This window comes from Coptis chinensis, chromosome 3 (genome assembly GCF_015680905.1).
Source record: "Coptis chinensis isolate HL-2020 chromosome 3, ASM1568090v1, whole genome shotgun sequence".
NCBI lineage: Eukaryota > Viridiplantae > Streptophyta > Magnoliopsida > Ranunculales > Ranunculaceae > Coptis > Coptis chinensis.
The window spans coordinates 110,147,305-110,170,748 of record NC_141458.1 but is presented as its reverse complement, the minus strand read 5'-3'; the positions used below and the strand labels follow the sequence as shown (position 1 = coordinate 110,170,748).

Here is a 23,444-nt window from a genome sequence, read left to right as displayed (position 1 = left end):
AAAGGTGTTAAGCAAATTATGTTTACACTCTTCCTTAAGTTTTGTTTGACATCGTGTGCATAGCACGTGCATCTTGCTAGTAACCCATAGAATATAGCCAATCTTAACATCAAAGAAATCAAAACGGGATGTGTAAAATTTTGCTATCTATGCACCCCAAAAAAGAGAATGAGCATTGGCATAAGCTTTATATGGTGGAGGTCTTATTACATATTTGTCAAACAGACAATTTTATGTTGAGATATTCCTTTTTCCATTTCCATCAATTTTTAACTATACACGCCCCTCCGATTGTGCGATTAAACATAGCATACACATTAATAACACCCTTAACTAAGGGGTTATATGTAGGGGTGTGCACGGGTCGGTTCGGGTCGGGTTTGGATAAAAACCGACCACCGAACCGACCCTGTCGGTTTATGAACTACAATTTCTAAACTAACCTGACCAATTTCTAACCTAACCTGTAACATACTCTTAACCGATCCTGACCCTGTCGGTTTATGAACTACAATAACTAACTGTAACATACTCTTAACCGATCCCAAACTAACCTGACCAATTTCTAACCTAACTGATACCCGATCCAACCCGAGTATGTTACAGTTTAACCGATGTTTTAACCGACTCGAGACTTTGCAAAGTCATTCCTCTAGAACACGAGCTCATGGGGTTTCATGCCTGACTAAACTTGAGCGAAAATCATGCAGCCAATGAGCCAAATATGTCTTCTGTCTTCAACTCTAGAACTCCTTCAATCAACTTTATCAACAAAGCATCCATAACTTTCTGATCATCTTCCCTTTGCAGTGAGAGCATGTTCTTTCTCTTGAAAGGTCCAGTAAGAAGAAGCAAACCCAAAGAAAGCTGCTTCAAAAACACAACTCTTTTACCCTTGAAACCTTCCAGCCAATATAATCAAAAGGTTGCCCTGAGTGGTTGATGTTTGCGATTGTTAACAAAAGGTTTCTTAACCTCATCTGCTGGCTGGATAAAGCCTTGGGGGCCGGTTTTCAATTATCATGACGTGGGGATACACCACCATTTTTGGCTTGAATAATTCCCAATCCCACGCCCTAATCTGGGTTTCTACTACTAACCCTTGCTTTTGGCACCATTGTTTCAGCCTTTAAGGTCCCATCTCTTTTCTCTCTGTGTGTGTGGCTTAGTTGAGCATGGAACTGAGACTGACAAATAAATCAAATAGATAAATCAAATTGAAACATTTTGACAGAGAAAAGGAGCCACTTTGACTTACTTATTTGAGTTGGTATCACACTAATCGAGATGTTTTGTAGTGAAGGGAACCACCACGTGATTACTTGTTTTTTTGAAAAATGCCCCTACTTTGAGCCAGCCACCACGTGACTAGTTTTACATTAAATTAAATGTTTATATTCTAAAATATCTTACTATATAGAAAAATATGGGGTATGATGAATAGTATTTTCATGTACGTCACAGGGGCAGTTTGGTAATTTTTCTATCTTTTTTTAGGGTATTTTGGTCTTTTCACTATATGAAGGTATTATCTCTACGATTCTCGAATATTCTCGCTCCTCTTCTCTCTCTCTCTAAAATCTCCAATAATAGGATGATTGATTCATCTATGTATTAATTATTTGTTGAATTGATCAAATTTATTTCCTATGCATTCATCTCTGCAAACGATTCAGGTAGCCGAAGCAATTGAATTCTCCATTGGAAGTTCTTGAGCAAGAGATTTATGATATATCGAGCTTGAGAAAGCTAGACGATTGAAAGTGATTTTTTCTCTTTTCATTACTTTTTATTCGATATCTCTGTGTTTTGAATATGTAATTGAAGTTTGAGCAAGTACATTTTGTTTGCTTTATCTCCTTCATGTTATATTTACAACTAAAAGGATTTTTTTTTTTCTTCTATCTTTAGAAAATTTCTCATTGTTGTCTTTGTCATTTTATCATTCGTTGAATAAATTGTTTACAATAAATTATTTCAATTTTAGTTAATTTTTTAGGAAATAAAAGTTAAAATGACTTTATGTAATTTTATGAAACTATAGTCGATAAAATAACCTGAGTTTGTTGTGAGCAACTCTTTAATTTGTGAGTGGATACAAGTGTAGAGAAGAGTGAAAGCACTAACGAGGGTTACGAGGGTATCTCAATGTTCTTTTTTTCATTTAGATTTGGCAACTACAGTGCATGTACGCTATTGGAAATTTTTTATTTATGGCATACCCGTTTTGTTTGTGGTAAATAATTGTTTGGCATATTTCAAAATGGCGATTGTGCTTTGAATATGGAGAAGTATGAAATTGCTCAACGGCTGAGTAAACAAGCTTACTGAGTACCTCTATCAAACTTAAATGCTTATCTTTTCACTATCTAAAGGTTCTCTGTAGATTTCTTGAATATTCTCGCCCGTGTTTGCAATTTCTCATTATTAATACTGTCTTGGTCTCCGGCCGGTATTATTCACAATCTTCGATTTGGTACTATTCACACGTAAAAGGAATACTATATGATTTCTTCAATCTTGAATCTAAAATATATATGGTTGAAACAAATTTTGTGGTATTTGTTTTGTAGTGATTATCTATTCAAGCTTTTGCTCATTGGATATTCTAGTGTTTGGCAAATCATGTCTGCTCCCGAGATTTACTGATGTAAGTTATACTTATGGCATAATTTTTAATATTCACAGCTTGAAGGAATCAGGCCTTTGGAGGTTAGCTCCAAGGTCTTGGGGTATGATTTCCAAACTAAGCGGGGGTTAAAAATCCTGATTGTCAGTGCATTATTATGTGTTGTGAGATTCTATATGTCATTGAGAAGTTGCTACTTCTCTAGACACTGATATGAAATTTACCTATAGATTTCTATGTGGAGTTGCTCTCATTTTTCCTGACCTTATTCATTTCATATTCATGGTGTACATGATGACTCATATCTGGTAGTGTGAGAAGGCAAACACTGTTCTTAAAGATTTGAATTTCTCGCCACTTTCTCTCTATCTCTATATATTTATTTCTTCTATGTGATTGTTATCCAAACGACTGCTATTGTTCGCACATGGAGGAATACTCATGAGAATGTAAAAGAATAAATAGCAAATGTTCTGTTCATGTTGAAATTATATCTTACTATATTAGGAAAATATGGGATCTGGGTATGTGTTTTTTGCATCTGTGTTTGAATATTGCTCATTGTGTTCATACAATTCGAGGATAGCAATTTTGTAATTTCAATTTCCTCTGTCCAAATTGAGTATACTATTACTGATTTGTTTGGGTGGGGACTGGGGACTGGGGAATACACACTCTAATCTTTAGTTAATTATTTTGCAAGAATTAATTATTTTGATGGAATTGAGATGCATGCTCACCACGACTAAGCGGTGGAAAACCACTTGAATCATCCGGTCTCCCCGATTACGCAATTGATCTATCTTCAAAATATTAGCCGACATGCAGGTAAAATATGATCCCAGAATCCTTTCATGAGTTGTATAAACTAGCTCTGCCAAAAAGCTAGCTAAGGCACTGATAAATTTGTGTCGTCGTATATGTCAAGGTAAATGGTAAGATATGCATGATCAGGTTATTGGAAACATTGTTGTAATTCCTAAACTCACGCACATACACAGGTGTAACTTTCACCGTGGGTTTTGTCGTAATATAGTGACTCCTCTCTTGATTTTTGTAGGCCTTCTCACTACACCAGAATTGTTGATTAAGGACGACCCTATAAGACTAATTCTACCGTCCTTAATTAACTACTTGTATTCCCGTCGTACATCCTTCAAAACCCGTCGCAAGTACAAAGTGTAGAACTCTTCAAAGATTTGGTACGAAAATACCTATCTTAATAAAAATCACGAAACTCAACGTCTTAAACTTCAGCACTTTCTGTCGCAACCTAAAATACCCTTTTCTTTGGTCCCGTGATTTGCTTCACTTCAACCTAAAAACTCATCTTCTCTGCTGAAGCCGCCCAATAATCCCTTGATTTGGGTGAAGAAGTATTCTTCTCTCATGGGGATCCATTTGGAATAGAAGAATCATTATAAAACCCTTAATTTTTCTCTATCATCCAATACTTAACTCAAAACCTAAACCCTAACTCATCCCATCTTCTTCTCACCAAACCCTCTTCTCAAGAGATCGTTTTTTTTTTGTTTGGTGGTGGTGCGTTCAGATGCGAAGGAGACATGGTGCTGTGAATGCTTTCTCAAATGTAATTTTTGTCTCTCCTAGTTTTTCAATTTTGATTATTTTCTCATTTCTTTGTTATTTTATTTTTGTGTTTACAATAGGGTATTTCTTCTTCTGTCTTTGTGTTTACCAAAGGATTACTAATACATATTTTTATTTGTTTTTTGTTTCAGTGTTGCTTGTTGTATTGTAGGTGTTTTGACACTTTTTCTCCTGCCGCTTCTTGCTAAGACCACTTATGTTTCAGAAAATGTTCTTATGCCATGTCAGATTTGTTAAATGATTGGTATTTTTACTAGGAATAATTGTTTGTTAATGTTAACGAAATAAAGTATTGATTTTTTATGTTATATCTAGTTGGGCATGTGTGTTTATGGGTTCTGTAACATGGGGCTCAATTGTTATTAGCATTTGAAAGACTTTGAATGTATGATTAGTGAGGCTTTGTCAGCTATATATGGATTGTTCATAGAGATATTAGGGAAAATATAGCCTTGAATAATTAACAAACTTCGTCTGCTCATTTGGTGATTTTTCTAAAGTCATCTCAATTTGGAGCACCTCAAGGTCATAACTATATAACTGCCTCTCATTTTTAAGTCGTTATTTGTTTATTTAGTTTTCTCATTTATTTACTTTTTCTTTTACAATACTTATAACTTCTAGTACTATATAACTACTTAGTTTTTATTCCATGCATCTCATTATAATACAGTGATGCTACAGGTCTTTATACTGCCATGTGCTACTGGTAATTATAACATCATGATGCTACATGTAATTATAACACCATGTGATGCTACAGGTCATATGTGCCCTAGGAGTAAGCTTTTTAAAGATCTAATATTACTGTAGAGGTCTTCCTAACTCCAACTTGCTTGTGGAGATATAGAAAACTTAAGAGTAAATTAGGTCTTCGTATTTGCATTGTAATTAAGATTTGGTTACCTCGAACCATACTCTGTCCACCCACATGCCAACTCAGAAAGTATCTTACGAGCACCAGGAAATTGGGGTTGTATAGTATTTGTATTGGTGATGATTTTGATCCTGATTCAAATTGGCCTATTGTACTTCTTTGGAATTTATGTAGTAATTATTTGGTTAAATATCTTACAGAGTCATTGATAGTAAAGTATTGTATGCGTATTCTCTGTATTCTCAATATATTTATGTTCCTTTTTTCCATTTGCCAGAATGTCATTATCCTTTGCTATTTTGGAGCAACTTCCCAACCGATTTCATAATGTGAGGAATTTGAAATTGACTAGATGGAACATTCATCATGCTGTTGCCACAGCAAAGATCTCTCCTAATGCCGAAAGGGTCGTCTGGTAATTGGCTGAGGTACTCTCCAAACACTTTGGTATAATTTAGAATATTAGTAAAAGTGAAAACTTAACACTACTATGTCTCGAGGACTACTATATCCACTGTACGTATCCACTGTCCATACTTAAGAAGTTTGTTTATTTTTCGCAAGTGTTTCATTTATATCATGAAGCTATGATTGATTAAGTAAACAAAAGTAATAAGAAATAAATGAAACTGCTCTAGTGTAATTTTTAAATTCTTTTTTATTAGAAGTGTCCGTATACACACAAGTTTTACGTATTGACACTATAGTGTCCATATATATACCAATTTTATGAGTTGCCACTAGTGTGGGTCTATCATCTTTAGCACGTCTTTGGCCTTGTAGACACTAGTATCTATATCTGTTTTTAGCTTGTTGTGTGTGTCAGACACTAGTGTCGGTTACATAGCGCCATATGTGTGTCTGTTTTTATCTGTTTTCGCCACATGTTGTATGGGAGGGGTATGGAAACTTGATTTCTCTATCATACTTAGCTTTGATATCCAATTGGATTTGTTTCAATCCAATATATATAGTAAAAGATACAACTGTTTTAGCACAGCTATGTTAACTAGGATTTTCCAGCTCATGTTCTATGTTTAGTCAGCTTCCTTAAAATATTTATGTGGAATTTGCTTGATTGGTCTGAACAGAAGCTGTAGACTTTCGAGTGCAGTTTTATATCCATTTTGGTTTGTTCCATTCTAAGTTATATAGTGATAGTTATGACTGTTTTACTTCAGAGTGATGAATTAGTTCTTGTGCTGACAGTTCAGCAAGTTCTGTCAACGTCTGTGATTTTCTGAATAAAATTTAGCTTTCAAGGTCTGAAGGTAAGTTGTAGTTCTGTGAGTCTAGTTTCAAACCCAATTGGATTTGTCTCTTTCCAAGCTATATTGAGAAATATACGTCTGTTTTCGTTCAGGGTGGTTGATGAGAAATTTTCTGATTATGTAGCATGTTTAATTGTGTTGTGGATTTTTAGGTATTAGTTTGTAAAGTTATTATTTATGTGAACATATTTATTAGTTTCTTATGTGTCGAGAAACTAATTGGCCTCTTGACGAGAGGAACTATAAGATGGTTGAGTTGGAGTTTTCATTACTATTGGGCCGGGGGATCATCTCACGAGTCATGTCTTTGTTGGTTGTGCTTTAAAGCATGCAACATCAAATTAAATTGACCTGATTTTGACCAAAACAACTGACAGCGCACTATGTAGAATTATAGAACAAAAAAGAAAAGAAGAAACCACCTTGAAAATTCAGATCCTCCAGTTACCACCACAACAATTACGCTTCAAAAATTCTTGATGGCTTTTGAAGAGCATGTTGTTGGTTTGGTCAAGGTGGCTTTCTATTGTTTTTAGAATTTTTTTGAATCTTTTTTGGTGTTTGATGTTAAAATTGTAACTCTACTGTGATTTTATAGATGGACAGGATGGTATATTTTTTAATATCGAGCTTTGGAAGGATTGGGTGGTGGATTTTTTTGTTTGGTGTTAGGAACTGTGTTGTTGTGTGCAAAAGAATGAACATGTATTGCAGTTGACGATTTCTTTGTAATTGCTTATAAAATCTGTTCTTTTGTGTATTCTATATTATGCAATGGGTGGTGTTTGTTTATTTTCGGGTTATGGGTGGATTTGGTTGTAGAATTTCCAGATTCCTTTTATTTTCAGCTAGGTAAGCAGGAGATTTGTATTAAAAATAAATGAAGGTAGAGTTTACATAGTTTGTTACCAAAAGGTAGGATAGTGTATCCTCCTCATGGCGCTTGCCAAACCTAAGTACTATAGGGGGCCTCCCATTTATTTATCCATGGGGGCCTTCCGTTATACAAAATTTTCTCAGCAGTACTCGTTCTTACTCTTGTCCACCATGAATGGACACTCCTCCTGATAGCTAGTAGACTAGTGTCGTTTTCCATTGTGAGTAAAGTCCGGTTCTCTGAATTCTCTGAATTGTGAAACACACTACCTAAACCTGCTAGTCCTGGGTTTCCTCTTGAAGCACCATCATAATTAAATTTGATAATCTGAGGATCTGGTGGATACCACTTACTCTCTCTTATTCTTGCAGCTCTTCTTAGCCTAGTGTTAACACTCCATGCAGTAATGATATTCATGTCTGCAGTAACAAAGTTCATCGATTCTTTAACTAGTAGATTTGAGTGATAGACATGTTTTTTTCATCTCTTAAGTACAGCCATACAGACTAGGCTATTCTAATAAAAAATACACTTCTCCGTGCAGCCATAAGGTCCACGATTTGTTATGCTTGACACAGAAACGAAGCTATTCCTACTGTGAATCCTTGAAACTGAGGCTCAGAGCAGAACTCAATGGAAGATTGGTGATGACCTGCATACAGATTTGTGGAGGGACTATTACTTTAGCCAATGAAACATGGCAGCCTCAAGTTTCGCTACTAACACCAGATTGAGGAAGTATGAAAGAAGCTGCAAGAGGCCCAAGAATCACAACACATTTATAAAAAGTTGTGGAAAAGCTGCGATAGCAAAGACCGATCTTATTTGGTGAGCTTTTCAATTAACTTGTTATAAAGATTTGATGTTTTTGTATGGTTTAGTTGTTTTGTTAGAATTAAAGTTTATTCTATTGTCATCCCAAAATAGAGGCGAGATTTATTGTCATTCCCGATTTATTGTCGTAGTAAGCGGAAGGCCGATAAAGACTTTGTGAAGTAGACTAAATATCAGTCCACTGTTTGTTATTTTATTGTAGTGATGTGAAAGCTATGGTTTGCAGGCTCAAGAAGATGGTTATGATTGGAGATGGTGCTACTGACCTTGAGGTAAGAGAATTCTTTGAAACCTCCTTTATACCCATTTGATGTTTGTTATAAAAGTAAAATACAGGCTACCTTGCACATCTTCAAATTTTGGATACTAGGGAAATGAAATAAACAAACTTCTCAGTGGAAGAGTGAACAAAATTATTAAAAAAAAAAAAGAGGAACAGACAGTCATTAGTCGCATGCATGCTAGTCTGAATTCTCTCAATACTAAAGCCCCATGCTACAAACACTAAGTGGTAGAAATAGTTCCTTGTTAAGCAAAATATAGGAGAATGTATAACAGGGGAGTACTTCAGGGTTCTAAGACGCGTTTTAGTCTTAATGCTTGACTTGCTTTAACAGGTTGTGGTTTCTGTGTTAAACCAACTGGATTGTTGTTAGATTCATTCAACAACCAACCATCTATCATTAACTTCACAATTATCTAACCTATAATGTTTTAAGCAATCTTGTTATTCATTTGTTTAGTGTTTGTAGTATGTAAGTTTTGAACCGTTCACGTGATTATCTTGAGCTTGAGTTGATCCAAAGTTGCTAGTGTCGGGCCGAAATGACATAATGCCTTCTACTTCAATAATCTTGTAAACCTTTTAGCATCATATGGTATGTCTATTTAACTCAATTTTTTTCATCTTTTTCCCTTAATTTAATATTGGTTTACTTTGTGCAATCCTAATTATAAAAGAAGGTACATGCGTAGCTCTTTCTTTTAAAGTACTGTAATTAGATACTTGTGTATTTGTTCTTGTAGCAAGCAATGGTCAGATTAGTGTTGTTAGTGTGTTTTGCTGGATTGTCAGTCCACTCAACACACTAAAGACAAACCATGTGTGGGACTCTAGATTATCTAACGCCATAAATGGTAGAGAACATTTTCTTTGTTATGAATTCCTTATGGGACTCCACCATTTTAGACTATATTTCCAAGTAAGTGCCCTGGCTAGCGATTCTTTGAATTTAACTAGCTAGAGGTATATATAGGTATACTCTATGTTTCTTGCTAATGTAGAAATGTGGTCTACTGATTATGTGGTACGGTGCATGATGGAGGCTTGAAACTACATGCTTTATAATGATTTTTGGATTGCATGTACTTGATACAAGTATATAACTCCATTTGCAGAGAGTTTTTGCCTTGTCATGTGTTGAAGGATAAATTTTTATTCTTTTTGGCAGTTCTTTTTCATATTTAAGGTTGAAAGCTTACTCTCTATGTTGCAAGTGCTAATGAGGCCGAAAGACTCATATTAGCTTAGTGTTGTGAAACATTGCTTACTTTAGTGGCAATGTCTTTGCTTAGGTGGTAAGCAGTTAGCTATATTTCTTTGTGTGGAGTGGCGCTGGACTGATAATGCTCCTGCCGTGTTGTTTGTCTCTGCTGGTTCCATCTCTAGAAAACTCTCAAAGTTGTTTACCATTATGAAAGGTTGTGCGATTCACATGTGCAGAGGTGATGAAGATGTGAATTTCAAATTTCAAATTGTTTTTCATTATGTTCTTATTCTGCCTTGTATGCTTTGAAAATTTAGTTGTTGGCAATCAAAAACTTGAGAACATTGTAAATTTTGGAAATTATTATCAATGGATTATGTATCAATTTTTTAAATGTGTTGCTTTAGTATGTAGTTTTTGTGTAGTTGATTTTATGATTTGAGAAACCTCACAAATCAGGTAACAATTAGCAGGGGTATGTGTCTAGGAAAAAATAGATTCTACTAAAAAAAATTATTTTAAACTAATACGACAGAGAATATTGTCATTAATTGACTTCCCAAAAACCAAATGCGACGGAAATACATGTCCTAAAGTTAGGACACAAAAGTACGACGGTTGGTTGAGTTACAATTTTGAAAATAGGCTGGTGTGGTGTAAAGCAAATTTACGACGGTTTTTCGTGTCCTAAATATCACGACGGCATAAACTGTCGCATGTCCGTCGCAATTCTAATTCAACTTACCACGCTATTTCCCGTCGTAAATATTAACGACAGGGCTATTTGCGACGGAGTCTGGGACACTATTTTCCGTCGTAAATCTCGATTTAGGACGGAATAAACCGTCGTTTTTGGCCATTTCTGGTGTAGTGTCTGTTTCTATGCTGAAAAAGAAGTTTTATGAGAGCCTCGAATGGTTCGAGTAGGTCTCATTCAGAACTCTATTGCTCTTCCCACCACTACACCCTTTTCAAACTAGAATAGAGTCATCTTCGAGAAAGTGAAACCTCTTATAGATGCTGCATGCACTTCAAGAGTCAATGTATTATGCTTACAAGTGAGTCACTCACGAAGACAAACTATGTACATGAATAATTTTACATAATTGCAACATCCACAAATATCATGCATAGATCTATTTCCATCTAATATTAATATTTCAAAATGTGTTTATATTTTGATCCCAAGAGGCATGGCTAATGTTGTTTTGCATTTTGTACCAAAGAGAACAGATGGTGTGAGTTTGTTGAGCGATTCGATGGGGAATCGATCCAATTTCTTTAAAGACTGCGCGAAAATATAATATGGTCATAGTGAGAACCCGATGTTGTTTGAACTTTTTCTGAATGGTATGTGCAACAGAATCACATACCATGTGTTTGATACTGCATATGGACAGATAGTTGTTAATATATGATATGGAAGACACCATCCTTTGAACTGGTTAGCCTTCGGTTTGAATGGTGCTGAGATTGTCATCAACCCTTTTGCTACTGTTGGTGAACTCAGTGAACCAATGTGGCACATTGAGATTATCTTTTGCCCTTTTTACATCATGCTGCAGTTGCCATAATTGGATTAGTTCTTTTGCTGCCGGTAAATTAATCATGTATAATTTCATCTCTAACACATTCAATTGTTTACAGAAACTAAAAAAGGAGTTACACAAGTTATCATCCATTGCGTCGTCAGAGATTTTAAAAGAGTCCAGTACCAGCATAAAGTAAACTTTTGTTGCGAGAGCCTCCTCAAACACCTCCAACACTAAGAATGAGTACAAACTACAAAGTATACATTGTAGATAAGGTTCAAATGAGATGCGTCATTCAAGGGAAATTGAATTTTAAGAGGTGAAGGACAACAAGTTTGGCCCACAACTTTGACAACCACTTCTGATATATGGTACAATCTTTGTATGTAAGGTGCGCTTCTATTGAGTTGTTGTCCCCTACCTCAGTTAATTTCCCAACTTTTCCCTCTTGCGTTTTTGAGAGTAAATAGTATTGAACAATATTGCTAAGATTTCTATTGTTGTGGATGTATTGTTAATACGTGCATCGCACGTGTATGATGCTAGTTAATATGTAATGGTCGGGTCGGTTAATTATGGTTATCACAATTTGAAACCGAGCATCGAACCGACACTGTCGGTTTTGCAATATTTCAAGCCGATCCAAACTAGTCTTAAGCGGATAACCGACCGATGTGGTACAGTTTGGGTCGGGTCGGGTCGGTCGGTTATGTCGGATACATCGGATTTATGCACACCCCTAGTTATATGGGTGATCTTGGACACACCCATAAAAACACTCTCATACCCCAATTTTAAAATACATAAATAAAATTGTTTTAGACACATTTAGGTTCTTAAATTACCCCTTTTTAAACTTGATTGAGTGATCTTGGACACACCTATAAAGTTGTTGCAAATGAGATTTTTTTACTATCTCAGTTATTTATAAAGACCCGGTCTGGTGAAGCTAGAGCTATTCATGTCAAACATCGAAAATGTATTTTACTTATGTTATATAGATTGATTTTTTTTAGTTCATGTTAGAAATGTATCCTCCTACCTACGAGATTTTTTTCTCTGTAGAAAATAGAGCGAGGAAAAAGAAGATTGCCGAAAAAAAGGTTGTGTGTTGTTGTTTTTTTTTTTTTGCCCCTAATGAAAACACCTCAAATTTATTTGGGAGATATTATATGATTGAGGAGGTTGTTGGAGTATGACAAAAACTTTAGTTATGAGGTATGGGAGTGTTTTTATGGGTGTGTCCAAGATCCCTATGTATGAAATTATTTTTGGAACCAATAAACAAATAGTATTAAATTTACATATGTGGTATATTCGTAACATATTTCAAGTTCAAAATGTTGTTCATTTACCCATGTGCAAATTGTGAATAAACCCATGCATTGAACACACTTAGAAAACCGGCTTATCAAGTGAGGGTGCCCAAGTACTTCCTTACTAATTCATGCTCAAATATCCAAATAATTAGAACTATTAGAGCATCTTTAGGTGAGATACTATCCTAGCATCAACCATCTTCAGGAGAGACACATATTGATGAAAACACCAAAAAAATACCAAACCAAACGCCAAATCGGCCAAAATTTGGTTCAAGCTTTGGTGTTGTATCAAATCTCTCTCGCAATTTTGGAAAAACCGTGCGGTTTTTTGAACACCGCATAGGCTTGGGCTAGAGTGTGGGCTTCAATCATGCGATTTTGCGAAAACCGTGCGAGAGATTTGGAAAGAAAAAAAAGAAAAAAGTTGATGTGCGACACATCACGCGGTTTCTGGAAAACCGTGTGGGCTTGGGCTTCAGTGGCACAGTTTTGAGAAAGCCGCATGGACTATATGGCACGGTTTATCCAAAACCGCGTCATTTGATGTTTCTCCTGAAGTTGGTTGGTGTTTTTTTGGTTTGGTGTTTGGTTTGGTTAAAAAATTTAGTGTTTTTTTGGTTTCTCTCCTAAAAATGTTCTTATTTCTAACATAAATTACTCAACTCTGCGTTTTTGGTAGAATCTAGCTATCTTACACGAACCTCACGAATTGTAAGTGGCACGCACTGACAAGAACACTTATATTCTTAACTGAAATTCATAAATACCTCAGTCGTTAGCTCATTTCTCATGTAAAAATGTGATGATATGAGGCCCTTGGCATACGTTTATTAACTCTCAACAAAATGCAATCAAATGTGATGATAGTAATAATGTGGACAATCAAAATTCACCACCCATTTCTCATGTAAAAATAGAAAATAGGCATACCGTTAGGGAGTTGGAAACAATTCGCTCCATCTTCATTTCATCTCAAATTCATAAATACCTTCTATTTGTTCATTATGTTGCGACAAGTCAAGCATAAAGACTACAAGTCTTATAACCAAAATTTACATAAACGTAACCGAATGGTCAATGCAGCGGAGGCAACTTACATTGCAGCTCAAAGTTTCAGACCAGAAACTCAAACCTTATTTGTATTCAATTAAAATCAACCGTTCACAATTTCGATCTGCTTTTATAAAAGTCCTTCAGTATCAAAGAAGATGCTATTGAAAAATTGAGTGGTCTGAACTAGCTAGAAAAAAATAACAGTAATCAAGTGCATTCAAGATCGAAGCAAAACTAGTCGGTTCAAAATGTGAGAAGTTGGAAAAACGCAAGCGAAATGGTGTGGTAGTGCACACCATAAGCAGTGTCGGCTCGTCCATAAGGCGAGTTAGGCGATTGCCTAAGGCCTCGAGTGAAAAAAGGCCTCAAATTTCCACAAAAATCGTACTATGCAACATAAAATTCCTACTAAATAGCCAATAAATCTTACTAAAAGATTTTTGGATACTACAAAACATAATACATATCCCATAAAAGTCTCCTAATAAAAGGTAATAACTCTCATTCTCTTATGTTAAAAAGAATTTCTGAAAATACCTCAAATTTCAAATGGTTAAATTTTCAATTTTCCATCTCTATACTATATCTCCATAAATGATAAGTCTAACCAGACCTATGAGAAACAAATTAATCAAAATAAGCATAAATTTCAATCCTATTAGGCAAAGAAAACTTGTTATGTAGTGTAGAATTGCAAACAAAAAAATGGAGTAACTGACTTAAAATTTGGTTTGGAAAAAAGCCTCAAGTTCTGAGTTTCGCTTAAGGCCTCACCGAAGCTAGGGCCGGCCCTGACCATAAGCACCTAACCATTCCATCACAAAAAAATAAAATAAATAAGAGCAGATGCAACTTTAATAGTAGGTTCCAACTTGTATTGAATGAAAACATAAAGATATATTTCATAGTTCCAAGTGCAAAAAGAAAAGCAGCAACTGTGTATAAAAAGAAAGATAAAGTGAAGTGTTAAACTGTTCGAGTCCAGATTGCCAAACTGTGAGACGTGACCCAATAAACTTCTATGCCTGTCACAAATTCGTTCTCTATACTAAAACGTACAAATAGCTATAGTGACAGATATGAGTTTACTTAACAAGGAAAATCAACCATACGAGAAGTGAGTCAAGTGACTGAAAGTGTAGTTTTATTATTGATTTAGCAAACAGTTAAGTGTAGTTTTTTTTATTGATTTAGCAAACAGTTACAATCTAAAAGTGACTTCCATAAAGGGACGCGCGGTTAGCTCAAATATTGGCTTCTGGTGAGGACCACATTTAATGTAACGTGTTCATGCATGCGCTTAGAAACCGGTTTCAACCTTTCAATAAGTCAACTGAAGAAAACATAGAAATTTTTTGTCCACCTTAAGCACCTAAGCTTAAAGGCACTTTGATTATTACTCAATCAAAATTCAAAAGTATGGACGTATGATGTTTGCTTCTTCTCTTTTCTTTTGTTTCACCACAGGTTATTGGTTCTTAGTTACGCACCCCAAATGATAATTTTAGCTCTGTAAATAATTATGAAATTACATTCCGTTTTTCTTAATACATTATGAATGAAGAAAATAGGAATGTTAAAACATACAGTTTTTCTTGATACAAATAGGATTGCTAAAAGCTACACTTGAAGCAATAAGTGTAATTCAGCTAGTCCTTGGTGCATGCATAATACCACACAACTCTCATTATTAACACTTCGTTAAGGAAATGCATGCACTTATATATTACTATATATCAATATTTATAAAGACCCAGTTTGGTGAAGCTAGAGTTATTCTTGTCAAACATCGAAAATGTATTTTACTTATGTTATATGGATTGATTTTTTTTTTAGTTCATGTTAGAAATGTATCATCCTACCTAAGAGATTTTTTTTCTCTGTAGAAAGTAGAGCGAGGAAAAAAAAAATTGGCGAAAAAAAAGGGTTGTTGTTGTTGTTGTTTTTTTTTTTTTTTTTTGCCTTTAATGAAAATACTTTAAATTTATTTGAGAGATATTATTAGATTGAGGAGGTTGTTGGAGTATGACAAAAACTTTAGTTAGTTATGAGGTATGAAAGTGTTTTTATGGATGTGTCCAAGATAACTCTATGTATGAAATTATTTTTGGAACCAATAAACAAATAGTATTAAATTTACATATGTGGTATATTCGTAACATATTTCAAGTTCAAAATGTTGTTCATTTACCCATGTGCAAATTAATAATAAACTCATGCATATAACACACTTAGAAAACCGGGTTATCAAGTGAGGGTGCCTAAGTCCTTACTAATTCATGCTCAAATATTCAAATAATGTAGAACTATTATTTCTAACATAAATTTCCTTACTAATTCATGCTCAAATATTCAAATAATGTAGAACTATTATTTCTAACATAAATTACTCAACTCAAGTGCGTTTTTGGTAGAATCTAACTGTCTTACACGAACCTCACGAATTGGAACTGGCACGCACTGACAATAACACTTATATTCTGAACTGAAATTCCGAATTCGTAAATACCTCAGTCGGTAGCTCTTGAGCATTTTCCTCTTATTAAAATTAGCTTATCTTATCTGTGCCTGAATTTGAACCAAGTCCAGTCCCAAACTGCCTGCTGTTAAAAATATAGACATTTGGTTTTGCTCGTTAAAGCCTACATGTGATATTAAAACCAGCTAATATTATAATTGCGTATATGCATTCAAGATCGAGTCACATTTTGACTAGTCAAACTCTTCATGTAAACAGTTGTGACACGCTTTATAAATTTTATTCATCCTAGTAGAACAAATTAGCAATCAAACAAACTCCTATAAATAGCGTCAGTGCTTCACTACTGTAACTTTTAGTACAAACTCAACAAGTATATCCAGACATGGAAAGAACACATCTCACTATCATTCTATTGTCAGCATTCTTAGTTTCTTCTCTCCTACCACATTCTCTGAATGCTGCAACGGGACGGTGCAATCCAAGTGACTATGAAGTACTCTTGAAAATCAAACAGGCCCTAGGCAATCCTTACCACCTTGCTTCATGGGTACCCAATACCGATTGTTGTGATTGGTATGCCCTCCAATGCAACGACACTACTAACCGGGTTGTGGAACTCACTATCTTTTCGGGCCAAATTTCGGGCCAAATCCCATCCGAGGTAGGCGATTTGCCGTACCTCGACAATCTTACTTTCCGAAAACTATCAAATATTACCGGCCCAATCCCCCAATCCATTACAAAACTGAAGAGGCTTAGATTTCTTCGACTAAGTTGGCTCAATCTCACAGGTCCAGTACCAGATTTCATTAGCGAACTCTCCAATCTCATCTTCCTCGAATTAAATTTCAACAAATTTACCGGCCCCATTCCATCCAGTTTTTCGAGCTTTACCAAACTTGGTGCTCTCCGTTTAGACCGCAATCAATTATCCGGATCCATACCCGAGTCATTTGGGCATTTCAAAGGGATCCGTACCCGATTTATACCTATCTGACAACCAACTCACAGGCCAAATTCCTAATTCGTTTGCGAACATGGCTTTCTCAACAATCGACTTGTCAAGAAACAAGCTAACTGGTGATGCTTCAATGTTGTTTATACCAAATGGTTCCAGTGTGATTATCGACATATCTAGGAATATGTTGGCATTCGATTTCTCGAAAGTGAAGAAGTTGTCCATGCAGTACTTGGACATGAATCATAATATGATCTATGGAAGCATTCCAAAGGCGATAGTTGATGATGTGAATTTGCAGTTTTTCAATGCCAGCTACAATAGACTTTGTGGTGTGATTCCAACTGGAGGAAATATGAACAGATTTGATTACTCTTCATACATCCATAACAAATGCTTGTGTGGACCACCTTTGGCCGCATGCAAGTGAGCATCACGGTATTGTGCACGTGTGGTTCACTGGTCATTTGGTTGCTACCTGTGATATATATATAACGTTGAACTTGTAAGAAAGAGATCGAACCCCTCATTGGTTTACTTGTTATGTCATTCATAATTGTTCATGTGTACTATTTATTTGTTTTGTAATAAAAGCTTTCAAACAGTAAATATCAAGAAAATATCCACACGACTGTAAAATTGTGATGTAAAATTTCCACGCAAATATAAGAAGATTGTGACGTAGGACATGTTATATAGTTGTATGTAAACAACACTAGAGTAGAACAGAAGAAACAGTGGACTAACAATGAACAACCAAGGTGTCTGTAAGAACTCTAGATACTACCCCCAACCTCCAATGTCCTCCCCTCTCACCTCCTCCTCTTTTTCCTTTCCCCTTTCCTCTCTACACCTTTCTTTTTATACTACCCCTCTCCTTTTCCTACCCGTTGATCTCTTCTCATCCTTCGGTCCATCTTAGCGCATCTGTCTCTTGGGGTTCGCGGCTTTGGCTATGCCATGCCTCGCGATTTCTTCCTCTGTTAAGTTGTCTCCTATTTGGACTTTGACCGCTCTGTCCCCACATGCTTGATGACGGCACGCCCACTTTGCGTGAGCGGCCTACATCCGGGCTTCACGCCTTCCCTTTCTTACACTACCTCGAGGCGATCCGTACTTTCGACTCGACTCGCGCTTGTCCTGCCGGTCCCCTAATTCCCATCTATCCTCTACTCCCTCATCCCGTCATGGGCTTTGCATCGGTTCGTAGATCCAAAGAATCTTCGTGATCCGCGAATCCTACCCTTCTACAGATGCCGCTTCACCAAACGGCCGGCGCCTCGAGGTTGGCGAGGCCGAGAACCTTACACCCCTTTGTCGTTAGTTAGATCCGTTTTGGTCCTCCCCGGGGTTTGCGCGCCGCCGCGATGTCACTCATTCGTGCGCCCGGCTCTGCGTCTCCTCGTAATGCTGCGCTCCACGTGTCAAGCTCTAACGGTTCCCAGTAGTCCCGCCCGGTTTCAGACCTTGGCAGTTACCATTTTACCCTCGCCCTATTTAAACTCCCGCTTTCATTCTTTCTCCCATTTTTTGCCTTTGGTCTTCCTTGTCTTGCGTTTCCCTTCCCTTTTCTATCTTCCTTGTGCTTTCCCACCTGACTTGACTCGTTTTGGCTTGGTTCCGACCGGATTTTGGTGTTGCTGGACTCCGTTTCAGGTTGGTCTTTTATGGTTCTTGTTATTCTTATCGTTTTGTCCTCTTTGTTTGCTTCTATCCCTTCTCGTTATACTTCCCCTACCAATCGTTAACATCGTTTCTCTTTTCTAACTGTTCATCTTCCTTTTGATGGCGGGCGACGACCTCGAAGTCCCCCTCCTCCTCTCTCTCCGCCCGACTCTTCGCCCTCTAGATCTACCGGGGTGGCTTCTCCCAATACGCCACGGGCGCCCCTACCTCGGCCGTTTCCTTGCACCTTTATTGCCGCTTCTAGATATCGTAGGCTGACTTAAGTCGCGATTAGGGTCGCTTTACGGTATTCGGCCGGCATTTCGATAGAACACGCGTGCCGTCCGTCACCCACTACCCCCACTTAGTGCCTCCGCGGCCGGGTGTCTAGTTGTGATGATGTCGATTGTCGCCGGGCCGCGGCTCCCCTCACCGCATCTTGGATGTGGAAGTGTGCAATCATTTCAACATCCCTCCTCGCCAAGGCATCGGCAACCACGGAGAATAATGTATGCCGCGAACTACTACAACAGGGACAAGCGACCCCGGATAACTTGCCGTGACCTTGTCTCCCAATATTTTCTAAAGAAAAGTACCAAGGATGTGGGTATAGGATACCAATCTTCGCGGTGTCCTCAAAAAGAAAACGTTCTAATCTCCGTGTCACCACCTCGGACAAACAGTGGCACCACTACCCACTGTACGTTTCCGGTAACTTCCTGCCTTCAGACCTCCCGGCAGGAGTAACACTCAACCACCTCGTTTTCCAATCTAGTGGTGAGTTTCATCCTCGTCCTTTTTTCTTTCGGCCTTTGGTCCGCGGACTAACCTTAGACTCTTGTTTGTGTTTCTTCAGCGGGTTGGCGATCGATTCCAAATCCAGCGTATACTCGGCTACCTCGTCCCCATCTTCGACAGTTCGCGACCTTGGTATTGCTTTTTGAACGCTGAACGTTAACCCTCCATGGTACCCCTTTGTTGGAGGTTCCTCAACTCCGTGACTTCACGGGCTTTTTTTCCGCTTTTTTATCGTCCTCCTCCAAGGAACGTAGACCCCAGACTTTCGCCACCCCACAAAAACCGTTTCGGCCACCATCACCGCCGACCTATTCGAAGCTCACGTTCCACATCCACCGCCCGTCATCTCTTTGCTCCCCCCTCGGGCTTCGACACTCGACCGGCTTCCCCTACCGTGCCATCTACTTGGGAAGATCAATTCACCCCTCCACAGTCCCCTCCGCGAACATGGATCTCTCACGGATGAAGTTGTTTTGATAGTGATGAGGACGGTAACCGAAGTCTCTCCCCTATCGCAGCCGCCATTCCTGGCTGATGGGCCGGCCAATAAGCGTCGAGGGACGGTAGGGTCCGAAGATCCCGTTCCGCCCGCCGATGCAGGACCGAAGAAGACGCTCCCCTCCTATCCCCCGGTGCCGCCGGGGAAAGAGGTTGCCCCTCCCCGCCGACTTTGTCCGGTTTTCAAGGATGCCACCGCAGAGTCAATGTTGAGGATTCGCTCTTGAGAACCCCCGCCCGGGCGTCCTCCATCTTTTACGGCTCCCACCTGGCCAAAGGACCGGACTTCTTACCGATGCGGTACCTTTGAACACCATCGCACTTCTCTCAGATACTTAACCGGGAGAAGGTACTTCCCACTCTTCCCCACTATATATATATATATATATATATATATATATATATATATATATATATATATATATTTTTTTTTTTTTTTTTTTTTTGATTTGACACCCTCACCAAATGCTCATTGCTTAGGTGAGCTGAACATGTCGTGATATGATCCCGCGGCTTGTTGATTGCCGGTCTAAGGTAGATTCTTGGAGAGAGAGATCGGTGGTCGGCGACGGCTGGCGCCACTTGTGCCCGACTCAACAACAGCTAGACACCGGGCCGACTGGCAAAATCTCGAGCTCGGGATGAATTGAGAATCGGCGAGAACAAACCATCGAATTATATGGACTCGATCAATGACCGCTGAGCCAACAACGCGCCTCTCTCCTACAGCAGCACCAACGAGATACTGCGGCTCTTAAAGATCAGCACCAGGCAGATATGACTTCCCTCCAGGTCCATTACCGGTCCTTGGCGGACAAGAGAGTGGCCCGAAAGATCCGAGGAGCATTCAAGGCTTCTCCGGAAGGCGCCTCCTACGAGCGCCGCCGATCCGATCGGGATGATGAAGATATGGGCCCCGTGGGGGAGATGGGTACCGCGGTGGAAACCAGACCGGAAGGGTCGGCTGGCGCTGGGGACGTTGTTGAAGATTTAGAAGAAAGCCGAGAGGCTGTTGATGAACCCCCTGCGGAGGCCGCTGCCTCTCCCGCTGATGATGCCGCTGATGTTTCCACTGAAGAGTCCCCTGTTGGCGATTTAGGCGATACCACCTTGGATGCACATTTAACTACTCCGTGAACTCGAACTTGCTTTACTTGTGTTTGTATCTGTTTCTGTATGTTTCAGTCGTGGCGTCCTTGACATTTTTGCATACTGTTTAATTCCCTCCTTATGCAAGGAGTTTTGCTTAAAATTGTAACTTTGTTGACATTGCGGCCTCCTACTGGTGGTGCCCTATTTTCACATGTCATGTTTAACTCAAATGTTTGCCATCTCTATCATTGTGTGTATTTGATTCTAACTCTCCCCCCGCTCTCTCCACGGCCGGTGGGCCAGCTAGGGCATTGCCTTGCCCCTATGTTTGATTCGGACCTCATGTCCGCTGAAGGCGGCTCTCCCCCGCTCTGCGTGGACCGGGCGGGGCCGGCTGGGGCATGCCTTTGCCCCTAATTTTGATTCGGACCTCATGTCCGCTAAGGAAGGCTCTCCCCGCTCTCGTGACGGCCGGGCGGGGGGCATTGCCTTTGCCCCTAATTTTGATTCGGACCTCATGTCCGCGAAGGGCTCTCCCCGGCTTGTGACCCGGCGGGCGGGGCCGGGGGCATGGCCTTGCCCCTAAGTTTGATTCGGACCTCATGTCCGCTGGCGAAGGCTTCTCTCCGCTCTCCGGCGGGCCGGGGGCATGGCCTTGCCCCTAAGTTTGATCCGGACCTCATGTCCGCGAAGGGCTCTCCCCCCGCTTCGGTGACCGGGCCGGGCGGGGGGCATTGCCTTGCCCCCTAAGTTGACTCGGTCATTTGTTAGCTTCTCAAAAGTGTCGTTGTCTTATATATGTACAAACAGCCTACGTCCCTTGTCTGGACCAGTTTTACATTCAGATATGAAATTTTTTCAACATTCTTACATTCCAAGGCCTCTCTATCTGTTTTCCATCCTCAGTCTGTAGTCGGTATGTTCCGGCTCCTCCAACACCCACCACCAAGTACGGCCCTTCCCAATTGGGTCCCAACTTTCATTCGTTCGCCTTTTTAGTGCTTGCAGTGACTCGTCGGAGAACCCAATCGCCGATGCGGAACCTCGCGGATCCGCGAGCCGCTTGCCATCTTGTCTCGCGGATGACGGTGATATTCCTCCGACCTTAATCGCGTCTTTGTGTCTCGTCTCTCCTCCGCTAAGTTCAGTCGCGAGCCAATATGCCCATTCATCCTAATCGCCCAACGCCTTTTGCGTGTAGTGGTTGCCATCATTTCTAAAGGGATCACGCCTCGATACCATATGCCAATGAGAACGGCGTCTCCTTTGTGGTCGTCCGTGGTGTAGTCGCGGTATGCCCATAGCACCTTTACTTAGTTCATCAGCCCATGCCCCCTTGCGACCTTCCAACTTTCTTTTAAGGTTGTTCATGATCGTCTTGTTCGATGATTCGCTCGCCATTCCCCTCCGGGTTGTATGGGGCCGAGAATCCTCATTTCACATTATACGCCCGCAAGAAGTCCCTCACTTTTGACCCGTGAATCGTGCATTCCGTTGTTCCGCGCGATGGTGTGTGGCAACCCAAATCTACGGATAATGTTTTCCCACAAAAATTTGATCACCGCTCCTCCTTGACTTGTCGCAAAGCGCGGCCTCCACCCACTTTGTGAAATAATCCGTCGCCGCCAAAGATGAACCTTCTTTTCCCCTTCGCCATTGGTAACGGACCCACTATATCCATGGCCCACATGGCAAATGGCTACCGGATGGACACGTTATGCAACGGTTCGGCTGGCGCAAATATTAGCCGAAAGCAAAACCGACACTTCCTACATTTCTTGGCAAATTCAAGCTGCATCTCTCTTCATATGAGGCCGGTACCCTGCGTCAATAATCGGTGTGCCGTTGTCCCGCCTACCGAATGGCTCCCAGATCCCGGCATGAAGCTCTCTGCCGGGACTTCTTGTGCTAAACTTGGTCCTGGGCATCTTAGCAAGCGGTCCATCGGGTTCTTTTCGATACATTTCTCCCTCTACCGTAACATATCCATACCGCCGTTTGCTTTAACCTCCTTCTTTCCTTTCTTCTCGCCTACCACCTCTCCTCCCTCCAAGAAATGTTTGATAGGGCTCATCCATCCCCTTTCCCCCTCCGCAGCCTTGACATACGCCGACCTTTTTTTTTTCAATCTTTGGACCTCTCTAATTTCTTGATTCTTAAGGTTCTTTTCCTCTCGCTCCGGGCATTGCGGCGCGCGACATAGGCAAAGGCATCGGCATGCCGATTCTCCCCAAGGCCCAAATGTATGAATCTGATTTTTCCGAACTTCGGGCCGCTTCTGCGATGCACCACTTCTAAATACTCGCCATCCGAAAGCACACCTAGCAACGAATCCACCGTTCACTTGACATACTACTAGGTTGGAATCGAATAGAGGTTAACTTCGCCGACTCTAATTCCCTCGGCCATTTTAACCCTGCGATCACGGCTTCATACTCCGACTCATTATTAGTAGCCG

General features: G+C 39.6%; 1 long non-coding RNA gene and 1 pseudogene across 1 annotated transcript; both read left to right on the top strand.

Annotated features, from left to right (window-relative positions):
• Positions 1-3,813: 3,813 nt before the first annotated feature.
• On the top strand, positions 3,814-7,994 carry LOC147512902 (uncharacterized). Its single transcript, XR_015215132.1, has 3 exons — positions 3,814-4,220; positions 5,395-5,545; positions 7,810-7,994. It is a non-coding gene; the product is annotated as an uncharacterized LOC147512902 (long non-coding RNA).
• Positions 7,995-16,288: 8,294 nt separating this feature from the next.
• LOC147512901 (polygalacturonase inhibitor-like) lies at positions 16,289-17,553 on the top strand (annotated as a pseudogene).
• The last annotated feature ends 5,891 nt before the right edge of the window (positions 17,554-23,444 follow it).